This window comes from Canis lupus, chromosome 20 (genome assembly GCF_048164855.1).
Source record: "Canis lupus baileyi chromosome 20, mCanLup2.hap1, whole genome shotgun sequence".
NCBI lineage: Eukaryota > Metazoa > Chordata > Mammalia > Carnivora > Canidae > Canis > Canis lupus.
The window spans coordinates 27,482,601-27,500,302 of NC_132857.1; the positions used below are offsets into that span (position 1 = coordinate 27,482,601).

The 17,702-nt window shown below is 48.4% G+C and overlaps 1 long non-coding RNA gene across 11 annotated transcripts in view; it reads right to left on the reverse strand.

Annotated features, from left to right (window-relative positions):
- Positions 1–219: 219 nt before the first annotated feature.
- Positions 220–17,702, reverse strand: part of LOC140611797 (uncharacterized) — a 50,988-nt gene continuing 33,505 nt past the window's right edge. For 8 of the 11 annotated variants that reach the window (XR_012013034.1, XR_012013033.1, XR_012013029.1 and 5 more), the window contains 2 exons: positions 7,482–9,680; positions 5,999–7,343 (listed from right to left, as the gene is read on the reverse strand). This is a non-coding gene — a long non-coding RNA (uncharacterized lncRNA). Of the gene's footprint in view, positions 5,250–5,998; positions 7,344–7,424; positions 9,681–17,702 lie in introns of those variants that run through there. The other 3 variants (XR_012013026.1, XR_012013027.1, XR_012013025.1) reach the window with 3 other exon arrangements.

Consider the following 17,702-nt stretch of genomic DNA (forward strand, 5'->3'; position numbering starts at 1 on the left):
AGGCTTCCATGCATGGGGTGGAGCCCCTCCAGCAGGGATGTTGGGGCTCCCAGGAGCCAGGGTGGTATTCAGCCTACATTTCCACATCAGCATCTTTCTCACTTCTTCCTCCAGGCAAGGCACTTAACCCCCATGAGTCACTGTTTATTCATCAGTAAAATGGATAGAATAATATCAATCTCACCGGGGTGTTATTTAGACTTATTTATTGATGCTGGCAATATACTCAGAGCCCTCAAGATTAAAGCAATAGATCACTGGGAAATATTATTGCATCCTGTTGCCATAGAGATGGTTCCATCCTCTGGCTCCTCCTCGGAGCCCAGCTGTACTATCAGGCTCCAAGGATCTGAGGAGCAGAGCTGCACCAACCAGGACATTAACACTAACAACAGTGATAATTAAATTACACAGAGAGGAAGCCCATGAAATATGTATGGGAGAGAAATGGATTTGATTCATTTAGGCAAATGGGCATGTTTTCCCATTAGAAATGGCTCCCCAGAGCCCACGTCTGGCTCTCTGTGGCACTCCTTTCTTTACACAAGGCAGAGGCCTGGGGATTTGGGTAGGGGCCTAAGCTGGGAGCAGAGGTGGGACAGAGATCCAAATACAGTCCTTCCAAAAGCTGCAGCCACTGCTGGAGCCTGGAGCTGCACTGGCGGTGCCTCCAAGTGCAGGATGCCCGGGACTGTGGCCCTCATCTACCGCTCACAAGCAACCTCCCCCACTTTCTCATGTAAGATGGGAGAGGCGGGGGTGAGGGGTGACACAGGGTTGTTAGAATGATTCAAGGATACAGGAACAAGACTGGCTTCCCTCACCAGTGACCCCTGGGGGAATGGGAAAAACCACCGCTGTGTACAGAGGGACTCCGGGCCTCAGAACTGAGTCAGGAAAGTTCTCTACGTGTTGTCGGCTCTCCAATTCACCGTCCAATGGAAGAAGAGGCAGCCATGAGCTGGGCCACAGGGCCCAAGCATTGAAGCCACATTTCCCAACTGCATCTCCCCAACCTCCCTCATGCAGCCCACCTTTCTCACCCTCCAAGGCCGGCCCAGCTCCTTCCAGGAGATGTGTGCACACGCGTGGTGCTGCTCAGCACAGGCCCTGTGGCGGCTCCGTCCTATGGACAGGCACCAGCAGTCTCTCCTTCATGCTCTCCTCCGGCCCAGCTTGGGAGTGAATCTTCACTACAGCTCTCTGAGCCAAGAAACAGAAACAGGTCACTGCCCAGCTTGGAGCTGCTGGATGCCCTGCCCAGGAGTCTGGGGGAAGCCAGAAACCAGAGGCCTGGGTACCTGAGAGGAGGGGATGGAAGCCCCAGCTTTGAACCAGACACACACCATGGACACCTGGCAAATGTGGCATTGCCTCAGCAACCCCAAGAAAAACGCCCTGCACTCCCCCACCTCTGTCTACCGTCAGGCTAACTCTGGGAACTTCCTCTCCCAAAGAATGGAAACAGAGTGGGTGCCTGAGAAGGTGAACGGAGGTAGCCTGGGCCACAGCCCTCCTTTCATGGCCTTGATCTCCTCTCACGGTCTCTCCCTCCCAAAAGGGCCTCAGGAACAGCTCTAGTACCTCTCATTTAAACTGTACCATGAATTTGAATCCCTATGGTAATAACAGGAATAAGTAACAGTTAATGAGCACAATGCATGCAAACAGTGCTCTCCTGACCCAAGAGCCCCTTGAGGCAGGTGCTGTTACCAGGCTCATTGCACAGATGAAGAAACTGAAGCTCAGTGAGCCTAGTCATTAGTTCACAGTCACAGAGCATGTCAGCGGGGGCGAGATTCAGACCAGCTTGGTCCCCTCTCCCAGGATATTTGTATTCTTAACCATATTGCTCATCATCGAGGGGAGGGCTAAGTGTGCTCAGAGGGGGTGGGGGCGGGGTCCTGATTCTGTCCCTTTGTACCTCACCTCCATTAGAAGGGAGGTGCCCTCTTTCACCTGTGTGTCCCCTGTAATGTCCAGGGGAGAACAGCTCTCAGGATCCCCAGGACAACATCGGTAAGGAGCCCAGGTCTCATGGACATAAACTGGGGTGAAGGAGGAGCCCTCCCCAGCAGAGCTGCCACCAAGCTCCCCTCTGAGGTTCCCAGGGCATCCCTTCCTGGAAAGTCACTGCCTGAGCCTGGGCTTGGTGTCATCCTGGAGGGTTTGCCTCACTTAGGCCTTATATTCCCTCGGACCAAGGGATAGAGCCTCATTCATTTGAGACCTAGAGTACACTGCACCCCTCCCCCAACACACACACACACACGCACACACACACACACACAGACAAACCACCTCTGTCTGATTCAAAGCCCAGTGCTTTCTGTGCTCACATCACTGAGGCTCAGAAAGATTAGCAGAGCCCCTGCCAGTAAGACACTGGGCCCTTGTTTCTGTGGCTCTGGGGGTAGCAAGCAGCGTGCTTGTGCCCTTGCACAATGTCCCTTCACCCCTTGCGATGTTCCAGGCACTGTTCCAGGTATAGAGGAGACCCAGGGAACAAACAAACCCCAGCCCTCATGAGGTTCATAAGTACACCAGACGGCAATGTGCACAGGACCAGGAAGAGAGCGAGGAGAGCAGGTGACAGCTAAGCAAGCATCTGAAGGGAATCTAGGAGCTGACCCCAGGGCGTCAGGAAATAAGATTGCTCCAGGCAAGGACATAGCATGTGCCAAGGCCCTGAGGCTCAGCCTTCCCACTGTGTCTAGGGAAATGGAGGACACCCTGTTGAGCTCCTTGTGGCCAGATGATGGCCTGGCACTTGCCAGCGACTTTTAGAGTCACCCATAACCATTAAACAAGGTTAATACCATCTTGCTGTTGAGAAAACTGAGGCTCAGAGATCTCAGATTGCTTTCCAAAGTCACTCGCTAGTGTGTATGACTTGATTGTAGGTCTGGCTGGTTCCAAAGCCTGTCTCTGTCCACATGCCATCCTTAATGCTGGGAGTCCAGCTCACCACGGGCTTACCTGGCAGACCTTCTGGAGGATGAATGAATAAATGAGTGAATGAACTAACGGACACCAAGACACTCCTTTGATGTGGCATCTCCTGACCCCTGCTGGCAGGAGAAACAGTGGCTAGGCAGGGGATGGGCTCTGGGGCCATGGCTGCCTAAGCCTGGTGTCCGACTACTGCCCCCACCACCTCAGGCCAAACCTAGGGAAAACAGAAGAGTGACCCCCCGAGTCAGTCTCCCTCTGACCAGCTCCAGGCCCAGGATTAGCATGTTGGGTTGATCAGCAAGGGCTACACATAGACACCCACTCTGGTCTCCCAAGGTGTTCTGATCCACACCGGACTGCTGCAGCCCCTGAAGAGTGGCAGCAAGGAAAGGACCATCCCTGCCCACCTGGCCAGCCACCCCATTTCCCACCTTCACCCTTTGGGTCCCCGGCACATGAGGCTTCCCCTGGTTCCCTGCTAGGAGCCTCTTGTCCTAGGCATTGGGGATGGTATCTCTCCACAGAAAATGCTCTGCATGGCCACTCCTGCTTCTGAGACTCAGCTCAGATGCTGCCTCTCCCAGGTGGCTTCCTGACCCCCAAGCTCCATCCATACCCCCTCGGAGGCCCTGCCCACCATGGGCTGACCATATGGTATGGCCACAGTTCTCAATGCAGCCCTCCTCCTGGAAGCAGCCCCTGCCAGCACAGCCCACTGCCCTCTGTCCCCAGACAGCCACCAGCAGGCTATCCAGAAAGAATTGGGAATGGAACCAAGCTCTCTTCGCACATCTCAAGCAATGTGTTTTCTTTTTCTGAGAGTGCTGCAAATCCATTTCCCCGACAGTGATGGAAATGGGTATTATCAGCAGTGGGGAGAGCACATTATAAATGATTGCACTTGAGTCCATTTTTAAAAGGAGGAAGTCAATATGCTCTTCCCGGCATCATCTGCTCCCCTCACCTGACCTCTGTGCTCAGGCCCCAGCTGCTCTTCCCACCACCCTCTCTTCCTTCCTTCCCAGAAGGGGCTGTTCCTTTCTCCAAACTGCCCACAGAGCCTCGGGGAAAACAGGCTTCTTTTCTGGGGAAAGTGCTGGGTGCAGGCACCCGCACAGGTCCCTTGGGTAGAAGTACTTGATCTCTAGGACAGTCTGTGCTTTTGAGAAACCTCCAAGGAACCCAGTAACTGCACTGCCCCAGCCTAGAGCCTCTGAAATTACATCAAGGGTGGGCCTACCATACTCTGGGCAGTGCCTGGCATTCCCACACATCATTTGCAAAACTAGTGGGAGCACCTCCACCTGACAGGCAGGCAAGGAAAGAGGCTCAGAGAAGCAAAGCAGTGCCCAAATGTGGCAAAACCTGGATGCTAAACCAGGCTTTCTGCAACAGCACCATGGGCTGACCCTGAGAATGCACAGATCCTAGGGCCACAGCACCCAGTGTCAAACTCCAGCTCTGCCACCCACAAGCTGTGCAGCCTGGACAAGTCACCTAACCTCTGCAAGCCTCCTCTCAAACAGGACTGGTACAGCCTCCTGGATGCAGTGCCGGGGGCTGTCCAGGGAGGGCCGAGCCAAGGCACACTGTGAGCGAGGCAGCCCCTCACCCATCCCTCCAGGCTGCCAGGCCCCTGGGGTCTGCTGTCTCCCCTCCTCACTGGCCTGTCTGTGCTGTCCACATGGTGCAAAACTGTCCTGGCCTCACCCGGCTGTCCCTCCTGCCAGGAAGCCTGCAGCCTGTGTGACAACAGCTGCACACACCCTCTTGGCCTCAGGCTAACTTTAATAATGAGTGTTCAACGAGAATTCTTTTTACTTTATTAACTCTCCCTCACCCCAAAGTCAGGCCATTCATTTTTCTGTTCTGCTTTGGAAGCATTTCCACAAACCCACTCCGGAGGCAACATGATTCAGCAAAAAATAAGGGGTGAGGGCGTGCCAACACTACATGCCTAGACCCGGTGCCAGTTGTACCGCCAACAGTCTGTGGCCTAAAACGCTGTCCTTCCATCTCCTGCCTCAGTCTCCCCTTCTGTAAAAGGAAAAGGTTCAACAAGAGAAGTCACCAGGGCCCCTTCAGCAGAAGTAGCTCCTCCTTTCCAGGCAAGATGTGACTTCTACAGGGCCTCCTGCAGTCAGGGTCGTGCCTGCGCTGGGACAGGTGACAGTCTACGTTTAGAAACTTACAAACCCGAGAGCTGTAGCGTTGCTCACACTGTGAAAGCCACAGAATGCGGTTTTGAGCCCCAAGTGGAGTTTTAGGGCTACCAGCTGGAATTCTGCTGGTCACTGAAAGAGGAAAAGAATCAGAAGGGCCTGACATCAGAAATGAAATGCCCAGCCTGGGTGTTACACTCATCACTTCTGCACACAATTAAGCCAGAATCAGGCACTGGGCCCCCTCCCGCCCCTCCCCGCTCCCCACAAACTGCAGGGGAGCCAGGAAGTTTCCCCTGCCCTGTGCCAGAAGGTGGAAAACCAGGCATTTGGGGAACAGCCCATTGACCACCACCTACACCTGTGTCTCCCAGGCTGGGGCTGAGGTGGGGCTGCCTGGCCACAAGGGACGAGGTGAGCAGACAGGTGCCACCTGTCCAGCTCTGAGCCCTGAACAGGGAGGAAGGAGACTCTCACCTATACAGGCTCCCCTGGGAATTCTGTGGGCCTGTGGAAAGTATGGGGTGTACTCTGGGATCTGAGCACCCTCACGAGGGCCCTATGTACAGAGCAGCTTCTCAGGGGAGCAGGAAAGGGAAGACCCCACCGGCAAGCACCTTGGAGCCCTGGGGACCCCAGACATGCAGAGGTGTGAGGGTGGGGAAGGTCAGAGGGACCTATGAGGCCAGAATTAATCCTTGGGAACCAGTGCTGCTCACGTTGCCTCCTGCTCAAGAGTTTGAGACCAGACGCCCCAGTGCTGCCCGGGGAGACCCTTCCCGGCAGAACTGCAGGGATGGCCCTAGGCAGTTAGAGTCACCATCCCAAGGCCATATTTACTGCGTCTTTCAGCAGGCCAGCCTTAGGCAAAAACCAACATCTGCCAAAGACCAGACACTGTTTATTCATTCGCCCTTCACTCATTCAGTGAAATAGGTGTCAGGCGTGAGCAGTAGCCAGCCTCTTCCCTTGGACACTTGCAGTTGGCGCAGGGACTAAGCTCTTAACCCCAGGTGTTCCCTGACCCTGCAGCCCTGACCGGAGCATCCTCCTATGTTTTCCATGATTCCCCAGCACCAGGCCCTGGGATGAGATGCTGCCCCCTAGCCTGGTATGACGTGGCATCCTCCTTGGAAGCCAGGCGGAAGCCTTCTGCAGCAGGTGGGCGAGCACTCCAGTTACACAGGTGAGACAAGAGAGGCCTTTCTTCTTGGCCCCAGCTGGTGAATTGCCCAGTGAGGACTAGGCCCAGCTGACCCGTCTCAGGAGAAAAGAGAATACACAGCAGCCAGCAGTTCGCTGCATTTTCCTTCAGGGAACCAGGAGAACCACACGCATGGGAGCCTCCATCCCAAGAAGATGATGAAACCTTTGGCTTGCCTTCAGGTGAGGCCCTTCTGGTGCCTCTTCCTCTGCGAAGCTTTCTCTGTACCCCCTGACCACCCCTGCCCCCCTTCACCACAGCTGGAAGGCCTGGTCTTGGGTCAGCTGCCCCCAGTACATAGCGGGTTCCCAAGGGCAGGGGCCCCGTATCACCCTTTTTGGCCTCTGAGCCCAGCACAGGCTCTGCCTCGACGTGATCAGGATGTTTATAGGATGTGAAGCATGAATTCATTCACACCCACCTCATACCAACAGAGTATGAGAGAAAAGCTATTACTTTTCACATTCTCTTAATTTTTTTAAATAACTTTTGTCTCAATAGAAAATACATAAAATCCCAAAAAATTTAAAACTCAAACTCACTGTTGACTACCATCACTGTCACTGGAAATACATTCATATATTTCCTTCCAGGCTCTTCTCTATGCTTAGCTTCTGTTTGTTAACAAAGCAAAATTACAAAGATTGGGTATGATTCTATAGCCTGGTTTTTATATTCGACATCATATTGCAAGCACTTTATGGTGTTAATTCATATGTTTAATAAACCCTGCAATGGCTGCATGGCATTCATTTGAATTGCTGCGTAATTTCCATGGCCTTTCCTCTAACATGGACATTAGGTGGTTGCCGATTTCAGGCCATGTAAAGCCTCAGGGTCTCTTTTTGGGCACGAATCGTGGTCTGCATGTCCAAGCCTGCCGGGGCACATACATTCTCACCTGGCCTCCTTGCTCAGAGTCCTGCCTTTGTTAAGTCTTGTAACCTGGCACACAGCTGGCTCCATCTTGGGAGGAGGCCCAGAAAACGCCCCTGTGCGGGCTCCCCCAGCTGCTCCTGGGCCTGAAGAGGGACAGGTGCTTGCAAGCGGCACTTCCCCAGGCTGAGCTCTCCCCCAGTGCTCCTTATCCCTCCTCTCCTCACCCCTTCTGCAGAGGGCTGGTCCTGGTCCACCACGCACCAGTTGTGCAGGAGCAATACCTGAGGATGAGCTGGTTACTGGTTTGGAGAAAACCAAGGCTACCTTGGGGAAAGGTCCAGGTTGCCCTTCCTACAAGCACATGCAGGCCCTGTGGAGGGGGGTTGGGAGGGGTTGACAGATGGGCTGCGGGGTCCTCCCTGAGGCAGGCGGTCCCTGGCCACAGGGTTGCTCTCCCTCTCTGTGCTCTGCTGGCTTCCCCTCCGCTCCCACCAAGTGGGCTGCCAGCACCACAGAAGCCCCTCCCCCATCCCTTTCTCACCACGGATTGTTAGTTTTCTTGGTTCCGTGTCCACTTCTGGAACCTGACTGGCCCAGCTCAAGCCCTTTCAAGTGGCTTTCTCTGGGGCCCAGGTGGCTGGTCGGATGCCAATAGGTTCCTTGTTCAAGTGTCCTCCTCTGGTCACTTGTCTCAAGTTGAGGGAGAAGAGCAGCCCTAACCCCAGTGACCTAGTGCCATGGATGCCCTCGGGAAGGGGTCACCACAGGTGTGACAGGCAATAAGGACACTGGCCTCAAGGGTCTGTGGCATCAAGGGCTGGGAACACACACAGCTGAGCGGTGACCCGAGCATGAAGCACACCCTACCTATGGTGGCGCCCAGCAGAAGGGACTGTGCTCCTGGATGAGCTGAGCAGGGCCCAGCAGAGCCCACACACCTGTGATGGCACCAGGCACAGGGCATCAGCAGAGAGCTGTTCCCACACAGCTGGGCAGGTACTAGAGGCCTCTGCTGTGACATCTATGGAGACAGCCAGGACCCAAAGGAAGGAGGAAGGCAAAGGGAGCCCTTGTGGGGTGGGAGGTGGAGGGCACAGCATAAAAGGGGCCTGCAGGAGTAGAGGCAGAGGCAGGAAACCCCGTGTGCTAGGCTGCTGGGGTGCCGTTAGCCACTGCAGGGTGGGTCACAGGTGCAGAGAGCAGCCTGGCCCCATCCTGCCTCAGCCTTGGCTTTGGCCTTCATGTGCAGGACAACTGTGCCTTGAGGATCCTGGCTGGAACAAAGGACAAATGGGTCCAGTGGGTCCAAATGGGCTCGATCAGGTTGGGCAGCTCTGACCAGGTCAGAGGTAATGTGGGGGTGGCCCAGTAATGGTTAGTAGCAGAGCTTTGCTTTAGAATTGCTGGGTTGTCCCACCCTGGGGATTTCTTGGCCATAAGACACAGAAGTGGAAGAACCAAGGACCCAGCTAGAGTGTCACTCCAGCTTGTCCCAATTAATGGGACCCCACCACCACCACCTCACATTAATGATACCACAAAGGGCAAAAACCCATGAGTAACACAAAGAGTCACTGGAATGAGTGACGTGTAGTCCTGTGAGTGCCATCCTGGGAAGGAGTAGGGTCAAGCTTGGAAGGGACTTGAGAAGATGGGCAGGGCCATGGATGGGTAGGGAGTGAGTGGGTAACCAAACATGATGCCCAGGAATGCAGGTCAATACAAGTCTGTGCCTGTCACAATGAAGTCCAAAGCCAAGGTGTCAGCAGGGTGGGTTCTATCTGAGGGCCATGAGGGAGAGATGGGTCCCAGGCCTGTCTCCTTGGCTTATGGATGCCCATCCTCTTCCTGTGTCTCCACATCGTCTTTCCTGTGTGTATCTATGTCCTAACCTCCTCTTCTCACAAGGATTCCAGGCACACCGGATACACAAATAAGGTCACATGCCGAGGTGCTAGGAGTTCAGACTTCAACATGTGAAAGGGGGAAACTCAATTTAGCTCAGAACAGCAAGCATAGATGGGCTTGCGTTGCCTCACTGCATCAAGGAAGGCCTGGCCTGAGGATGGAAACTGCCTGAAAGCTTTTTTGCGTCTGCATGGGCTGTGCGCCACCAGGGCCACGGGCTGCTGCTCCCATGCTGCCACCCAGGAGGCAGCCAGAGAGAAGGGAGCCAGGCCCAGAGCCAGCCAGAGCTCCAGCAGATCCTGTTGTCAATCATCAGACACCCCGCTGCCTACTTTGGACCCTTAAATAACACATTGAGTTTTGAGCCAAGGCTAACTTTAGTTACAGTGATGCTGCTAACAGGGGAAATAAGTAATCATCATTAGAACTGAATCCAAATGAATGAGCTAGCCTGGGTCTCACTCAGATTTGGGTGGCGGCGGCGGCTGCTGCTGCTGCTGCTTCTTCTTCTTCTTCTTTTCTTCTTCTTCTTCTTTTAATTGTCACAGTTTGCTGCCATAGTTTTCCCTAAACTGAAGCAGCATGAAAGAAATCTTTTACCAAATATGACACATTACCATGTGGGAAATATTAAAGGAATTGATTATTCTTGCTGTTTTACAAACTATCCCAAAATTTAGTGGCTTTGCACAATACCATTTTAGAATATCTCACTATTTTGTGGGTTGGGAATTGAGGTAGGACTTGGCTGGGTGATTCTTCTACTCTGAGTGATGTTGACTAGGGCTGCTCCATGGTGCTCAGCTGGCAGTATGGCTGGTCCAGGAGGTCCCCACTCACATGCCCAGGCCTGTGTCCCTCCTATCATGGTCTCAGGGCCTCCCACATGGCCTCTCCAGCAGAGCTCCAAGGGCAACAGTCTAGGCAGAGGTACTGGGATCCAGGCCCATACTTGACACCAGAGGTGGTGAAAGTGCTTAGTCCCTTTCATTGTGGGGAAAACATCTTGGACAGGAGCCGAGGGAATGGGCAGCATGGAACAATTATGTTCTTGTCAGCAACCAGCAGGAGTCTGAGCAAAAGTGCTCAGCTTGCAAAGCAACCCCAGACTCTGAAGGAAACAGCACTGCACTTACCCACACTCAAACCTGTTCCTACTACTAGTCTCTCGTGCACACTCACCCACACTCACACCTGCTCCTACCCACAAGTTCCCTCATATACACACTCATAATTACACATAACTCATGCACATTCACACTCACACATTTTCACATTGACACATAATCACCCTCATACATACACACCAGTCGTACCCACTCATACATACTAACACATCTCACACACACATGCAACCACTCTCATGGACTCACACATGCTTTTACACATGACACTGAAGCACAGAGCTATGGACCCCTGGTGGAAAGTCACAGAGGACGTATGAAAGAAATCACCTCCTCAGAAATTACTGACAGTCCACCAGGCACCAAGTCTGTGCCAGGAGCTGGGAAGCAGCATTGAAGGAAGGAGACAGAGTGCACGGGTGGGAGGGGCAGTGTCAATTCAGATGCTGATACCTCCTCTCTCCTTGTAGAGATCTGGTCTCATAATCCACGAACTCAAACCTCAGCCCAGACATGCCAGAGGTTCCCATGGGACATCCCACCAGCAAAGAGGCCTTGTTTAGCCTTGAGTGTTGTTGTTTTTTTAATTGGTTACCAGTTTTGAAAACCCAGGAGTTACCACACAAAATCTAAATTCTGGTTTCTCTTGAAAAATTGGAAGACCAGGGAACTCACGTGATACCAGCCTGAGTGCTGCGTCTGCAGGACCCCAACAGCCACCCCCCACCTCAGGGTGCCTGTCCAGTCCCAGCACCTGAATTGGTGACCTCCATATCATAAAGGGGCAGCTCTTAGAAATCATCTATCTCAAACCTGTCTTTCCCTGCTAAAGAATTGGGGTCTGGACAGGAGGCCCCATCTGAAGCCACAGGTGGAGCAGCTCAGGGCCACTCGCCTCAGACCACCTGCAGCAGGACCCCGGTTACACAAACCCACTCCTTGTCTTCTACTTTTCTACTTTTGTCTCCCCAGGACCTTGCACAGAGTCAAGCCCCAATGGATGCTCTATGCAGGCCCAGGAATGTGATCATGAGAGAAAACGCAGGCCCAGTTCTTCAAACTCTACTTCCAAAGGAGCTCCATGGTTCCAAAAGCTGGACAGCCTAAGATAGAAGTTCTGCCTCCAGAAGGATGACTGTCCCCAAGTCCCACTAGAGGTCCCAATCACAGGTCTGCCCAGGGGTCAGGCCAGTGCCAGCATCCTGACCCTTCTGTGACCCACCCCACTGGCTGGGATTTCTTTTTTTCTTTTTCTATTTTTTTTTTTTTTTTAACCAGTAGTCATTTAACTGAGAATTGATTTTATTTTTTTTAATAAATTTATTTTTTATTGGTGTTCAATTTGCCAACATATAGAATAACATCCAGTGCTCATCCCATCAAGTGCCCCCCTCAGTGCCCGTCCCCCAGTCACCCCCACCCCCCGCCCACCTCCCCTTCCACCACCTGGCTGGGGTTTCTATTCCCTGGAGTACTGGCCCTCCTATCCTCATCCCTCCATGATCTTCCTTGATAGCACCCACTGCTCACACAGGCCTCATCCACAGCCTGAGTTCAGAGCAACTGAGAGGACCCAGTTCCTTTCTACCCCCAACATGAATAAAGGAATTTCCAAAACCCCCACTCAGAATAGGTAACACTGGATAGTGACACCTACCCTCACCTATCCTCAATGAAGATAAAATGAGACAATGCATGCCACAATCTGACACCGAGTAGATGCTTGAAGGATGACAGCTGCTGGCATTATTATCACCAAGGAAAACTTCACATCCTCTCCATACTAAATATGGCCTGCAACGTACGGTGGAAGAGATTCGTTAATTCTACCATATGTCCTAATTGGAAACATAGCCTGAATCAACTGCCACTTGCCAGAAGAAAAAAGAGAAAGGCAAGCCAAAAAAAAAAAAAGAAGAAGAAGCAGAAAGGTTTTTCCTGACTTCCTACAGACTGGAGCAGTTATCAGGCAAATGTCTTCCCTCTAACTCTGGGATTTTCCCAACAGCTCCATCATCTGCCCTCACCGGTTTTCATATCTGCTATCATCCTACAGGCTAGGGACCCATGGGAACATCTTTGAAACCTAGCAAGACCTTTGCATTAATGGTGATCTTTCAGACGATGCACCATAGTACACAAGGCAATTTACTGAACAAATCTGCACAAAGAAACTGTCATGCAGATGGTTATGGGCATATCAGAGCTGAGCCAGGCAAGGTCCCCACTCCAGGCAGCTCAGAATGGATGGGGGGTGGTCCTTTTTAGGGTTCCCCTGGTGGAACACTCCAACATGACAGAAGCGCTGGAGCCCCAGCAGTTGCGAGATCACAGAACTCCTGGACCAGCAATGGGTAGAGGATAACATGGCATGCTGCCGAGCCTCACCCTGCATCACAGAAGGCAGAAGGCCCTGCCTTCACCATGCCAGAGCTGGGAGCCAGTTGCTTGGAATGGTTACATTCAGGGGGGAAAAAGGGAGGAGGGAATCCTATGTGCCTGAGTGTTGAAGAAGTGGTCCAAGAATAATCAAGCCATCATATATGGCACAATGTTCAGCTGAATCATTGAGAGAAGGAAGGAATGAGCACCCCACTGATGGAGAGATGAGAGATGGCTGAGGGTGCCACTTCAGGTCCTCTCGGCCTCCTGTCTCTGTTCCTATTCTATCTGGTCTCTGACCAGCTTCACCCAGACCAACTTCACCCAGATGAAATGAAGTGCTTACCCCAACCCCTGCCCCTGTCACCTCTGCCACCTGGGCCTCCCTACTTACATCCCCAGAGAGGCCATCACCATTACACACAAGTGCATGGAGGAGCCAGGGGTTAATACCTCAAGGTATTAACCTTTATCCAGTGGCATACAGGAAGCCATGGGCAGGTTTCTTCTTTGCGCCTCTCTTCCCGCACCTCAAGGGATAGCCCTGGACTATCCAGCTTCTTAGAGGCCCTGGACTCTCAATCAAGTCCGGATCAGTGAGAATCCTCCCACAGGCCCCCTCCTGCCCTGCTCCATTGTCCTGGCCCTCATGCCTACCCCCTAGGCTTGCCCTCACTAAAGAAAGAATCTGTCACACAGAAGGACCACACAGCAATACCTACACAGAGAACATGTGGGAAGTGAGAGTCATAAGACATCACTACTAGGTCTTTGAGGCATCCTTGTTTGACCTCAAACTTCTCCTTCCATTTTACAGATGGAGAAACTGAGACCCAAAGTTGAGAAGGGAATTCATTGTCCAAGGTCATAAAAAACCTTAAAGTATGTGTGGCTATATTAATATCAGATAAAACAGACTTCATAGAAGAGGAATTTCTAAAGACAAAGAGGGATATTACATAATGATAAAAGGACCAAACTACCAGGAAGACATAACAATTCTAAATGTGTATGCACCAAACAACAGGGCCTCAAAACACATGAAGCAAAACTGATAGAACGGGGAAAAAAAAAAAAAAAGCTAAAATTACAGTTGGGACTTCAACACTCTCCTTTAAGCAACTTACAGGACCACTAAACAAAAAATTAGCAATGATATAAAAGGATTGCAAACAACACAACCAACCAACAAGCTCTAACATATGTAGAACATTCCACCCCAAAATAGCAGAATACACATTCTATAAGTGGCCATAGAACATTCACTAAGACAGAACATACCCTGGTCTATAAAACCATTCTTGAACAAACAGATGGTTACCAGAGGGGAGGTGGATGGGGGAATGGGTTAAATAAGTGATGAGGATTAAGGAGTGCATTTGTTGTGATGAGTTCCTAGTGTTGAATGGAAGTGTAGAATCACTAAAATGTACACCTGATACTAGTATTATGTTAACTTACTAGTATTTAAATAAAAACTTAAAAAAAAACTCTTGACAACTGAAACTAATATAAAATTGTGCATCAACTAGATTTAAAAAAATGGTTTTAAGTCTCAACCAGTTTAAAAGAATTAAAATCACACAGACTGAGCTCTTAGACCATATTAGACCATAATGGAATGAAACTAGAAATCAATAAAAACACAAGGAAATCTTTAGATTTCATGGAAATTAAACAGCACACTTTTAAATAATCCATGAGTCAAAAGGAAACCTCAAAGGCAATCTAAAAATACATGGAACACACTGAAAATGAAAACACAACATTTGTGTGATGCAGCTAAAACAGGGCTGAGAGGGAAATTTATAGCACAATTTATATTTGTATTTGTTATTTAGATTACATTAGAAATTAATAACCTAATCAATAATCTCAAATAAAACCTCATATCAACCTAAGTTCCTACATCAAGAAACTAGCAAAAATAGAGCAAAATATGTAAAAAGCAAGCACAAGGAATGAAACAATAAAAAGAGAAGTCAATGAAATTGAAGATAGAAAAACAACATAGAAAAATCAATGAAACAATAAATTGGTTCTTGGGCAGCCCCGGTGGCTCAGCGGTTTAGCACCGCCTTCAGCCCAGGGCGTGATCCTGGAGACCCGGGATCAAGTCCCATGTCGGGTTCCCTGTGTGGAGCCTGTTTCTCTCTCTACCTCTCTCTCTCTGTGTCTCTCATGAATAAATAAAATTTATTTAAAAAAATAATAAATTGGTTCTTTAGAAAAATCAGTGAAATTGATGTCTTTAGCAAGACTAATAAAAAGAGAGAAAACACAAATCACCAGTATCACTCCAGATTCCACAGTCATTGAAAAAAGGTAATAAGAAAATACTGTGAACAGCTTTATGATTATAAATTTGACAACTTAGAAGAAATAAACCAATTCATAGAAAACTATAAAGTACCAAAACACAATCAAGATGGAATAGACATCTAACTAGCCCTATAACCATCAATTAAGTTGAATTCATAATTAAAAAGCTTCTAAGAAAGAAATGACTAGAACCATATCGTTTCCCTGGAAATTTCAATCAAACATTTGAAAGAAAAATTAACAATTACCATCAATTTTAAACAATCTCATCCATAAAACAGAAGAGGAGGGAATACTCTCAACCACGATCAAAGACAAAACTACGCTGCAATATTTCTCATGGACTTAGATACAAAACCCACAGTGAAATTTAAAAGAAATCCAACAATGTACAAAAAACTCACACACTGTGATCAAGTGGGATTTATTCCAAAAATGCAAGACTAAGTCAAATTTGAAAATTGATCTGTATAATTCACCCTATCAACAAGCTAAAGAAAAACCACGTATCAGTTGATACAGAAAAGGCATTTAGTAAAATCCAACACCCATTCACAATTTAAAAAGAAAAAACTCTCAGAAAATCAGGAATAGAGACAAATTACCTCAGCTTGTTAAAGAACATCTCCTCCCCCCCAAAAAAAGCTATAACTATTAATATTTATACTCAATGGCAAAAAACTGAATATTTCCCCTAAGAAGTTCTAGTCAGTACAGTAAGGCAAGAAAAGGAAAATGAAAGGCATCAAGAAGGAAAAAAAAAAGTCTGTATCTGAAGATGACATGATTAACTACATAGAAAATCTCAAGGAATTTACAAAAAAAAACCCTCCTATAACTCACAAAAATCAATTACATTTCTCAAATGAAATACAGAAAGCAAATTTTAAAACACAATATGACTTACAATTTCTCTGAAGAAAGTGAAATAGATATACATTTCAAAAAACATGTATCAGATCTCTATGCTGAAAGCTACAGAATGCTGATGAAAGCAATTAAGGAAGATTAAATATTCCACTTCTTGGATATTCCATGAATTGGAAGACTCAAAGTAGTGAGACGTCAATTCTCTCTCAAGTTGATTGATAGATTTAACATAATGCCAGCAAGGGTTTTGCAGACACAGAAACTTATTCTAAAGTTTATATGGAAAGGCACAGAAACTATAATAGTAAACAATCTTGAGATAAGAAAAATTAGTGGTAATCTCATTATCCAATATTAAGGTTACAGTAATTAATGTGGCATTGGTAGAGGAATGAATACATAGATTGATGGAAGAGAATAGAGAACACAGGATAGAACCCGTATCTATTACCTGCCCAAGTAATTTTTGACAAAAGTGCAAAACCAATTAGAAGAATAATCTTTTCAAAAAACAAAAAATGGGGGATCCCTGGATGGCTCAGCAGTTTAGTGCCTGCCTTCGGCCCAGGGTGTGATCCTGGAGTCCCGTGATCAAGTCCCATGTCAGGCTCCCTGCATGGAGCCTGCTTCTCCCTCTGCCTGTGTCTCTGCTTCTGTGTGTCTGTGTGTGTGTGTGTGTGTGTGTGTGTGTGTGTGTCTGCCTCTCTCTCTCTCTGTCTCTCATGAATAAATAAATAAAATCTTTAAAAAAAATGAACTTTGACCTAAACCTCACATCTTATGCAACAACAAAAAATGATCAAAAATGAATCATAGACTTAAGTGCAAAACATAAGACTATAAAACTTTCAGGAAAAATAAAAACATAAGGGAAAATCTTCAGGATCAGAGCTAGGCAAAGAGTTCTTAGACTTGACACTAAAAGCATCATCTATAAAAGGAAAATTTAATAAATTGGACCTTATTAAAATTTAAAACTTTGGCTCTGTGAGTACCTACATAAAGTAGGTGAAATGACAAACTACAGCCTGCAAGAATATATTTGCCAACTACATATCTTTAAAGAAAGGACTAGTATCTAGAATATATAAAGAATGATCAAAACGCAACATTAAAAAAATAAATCCAGGGGAGCTCCTTGGGCGGCTCAGCAGTTTAGCACCTGCCTTCAGCCCAGGGCGTGATTCTGGAGACCCAAGATCGAGTCCTGCATCGGGTTTCCTGCATGGAGCCTGATTCTCCCTCTGCCTGTGTCTCTGCCTTTCTGTGTGTGTGTGTGTGTGTGTGTGTGTGTGTGTGTGTGTGTGATGAATAAATAAATAAAATCTTTAAAAAATAAATAAAAAATAAAAAATAAATCCAGTCTGAGGATGAACAAAAGACATGAGAACACATTTCACTCAATTAGGTATACAGATGGGAAATAAACCCACAAAAAGACAGTCAATGATCATCAGCCTGGAGAAATGCAAGTTGAAACCACAGGAGATATCATTATATACCTATGAGAATGGGGTTATGGCAAAAAATAGTGACACCACCAAATACTAGGGGAGCGTGCAGAGAAACCAGATGTCTCATACTTTTGAATGCATCAAATGCCACAGCTTCTCAGGAAAGCAGTTTGGCAGTTTCTTTTATTTTTTTTTTCTTACTCCAAGAATCCTTTTATTAAAAAATGTTTCTCTCGTCTAAAGAATATTGTCCCAGTATTTCTTTTTTTTTTTTTTTGTATATTTTTTTTGGAGTTCATTTGCCAACAGATAGTGTAATACACAGTGCTCATCCCATCAAGTACCCCCCTCAGTGCCTGTCACCCAGAGACCAGTTTCTTTTAAAAAGTAAACATGTGATTGCCATTGGCCTCTGGACATTATCCTAGAGAAATGAAACCTT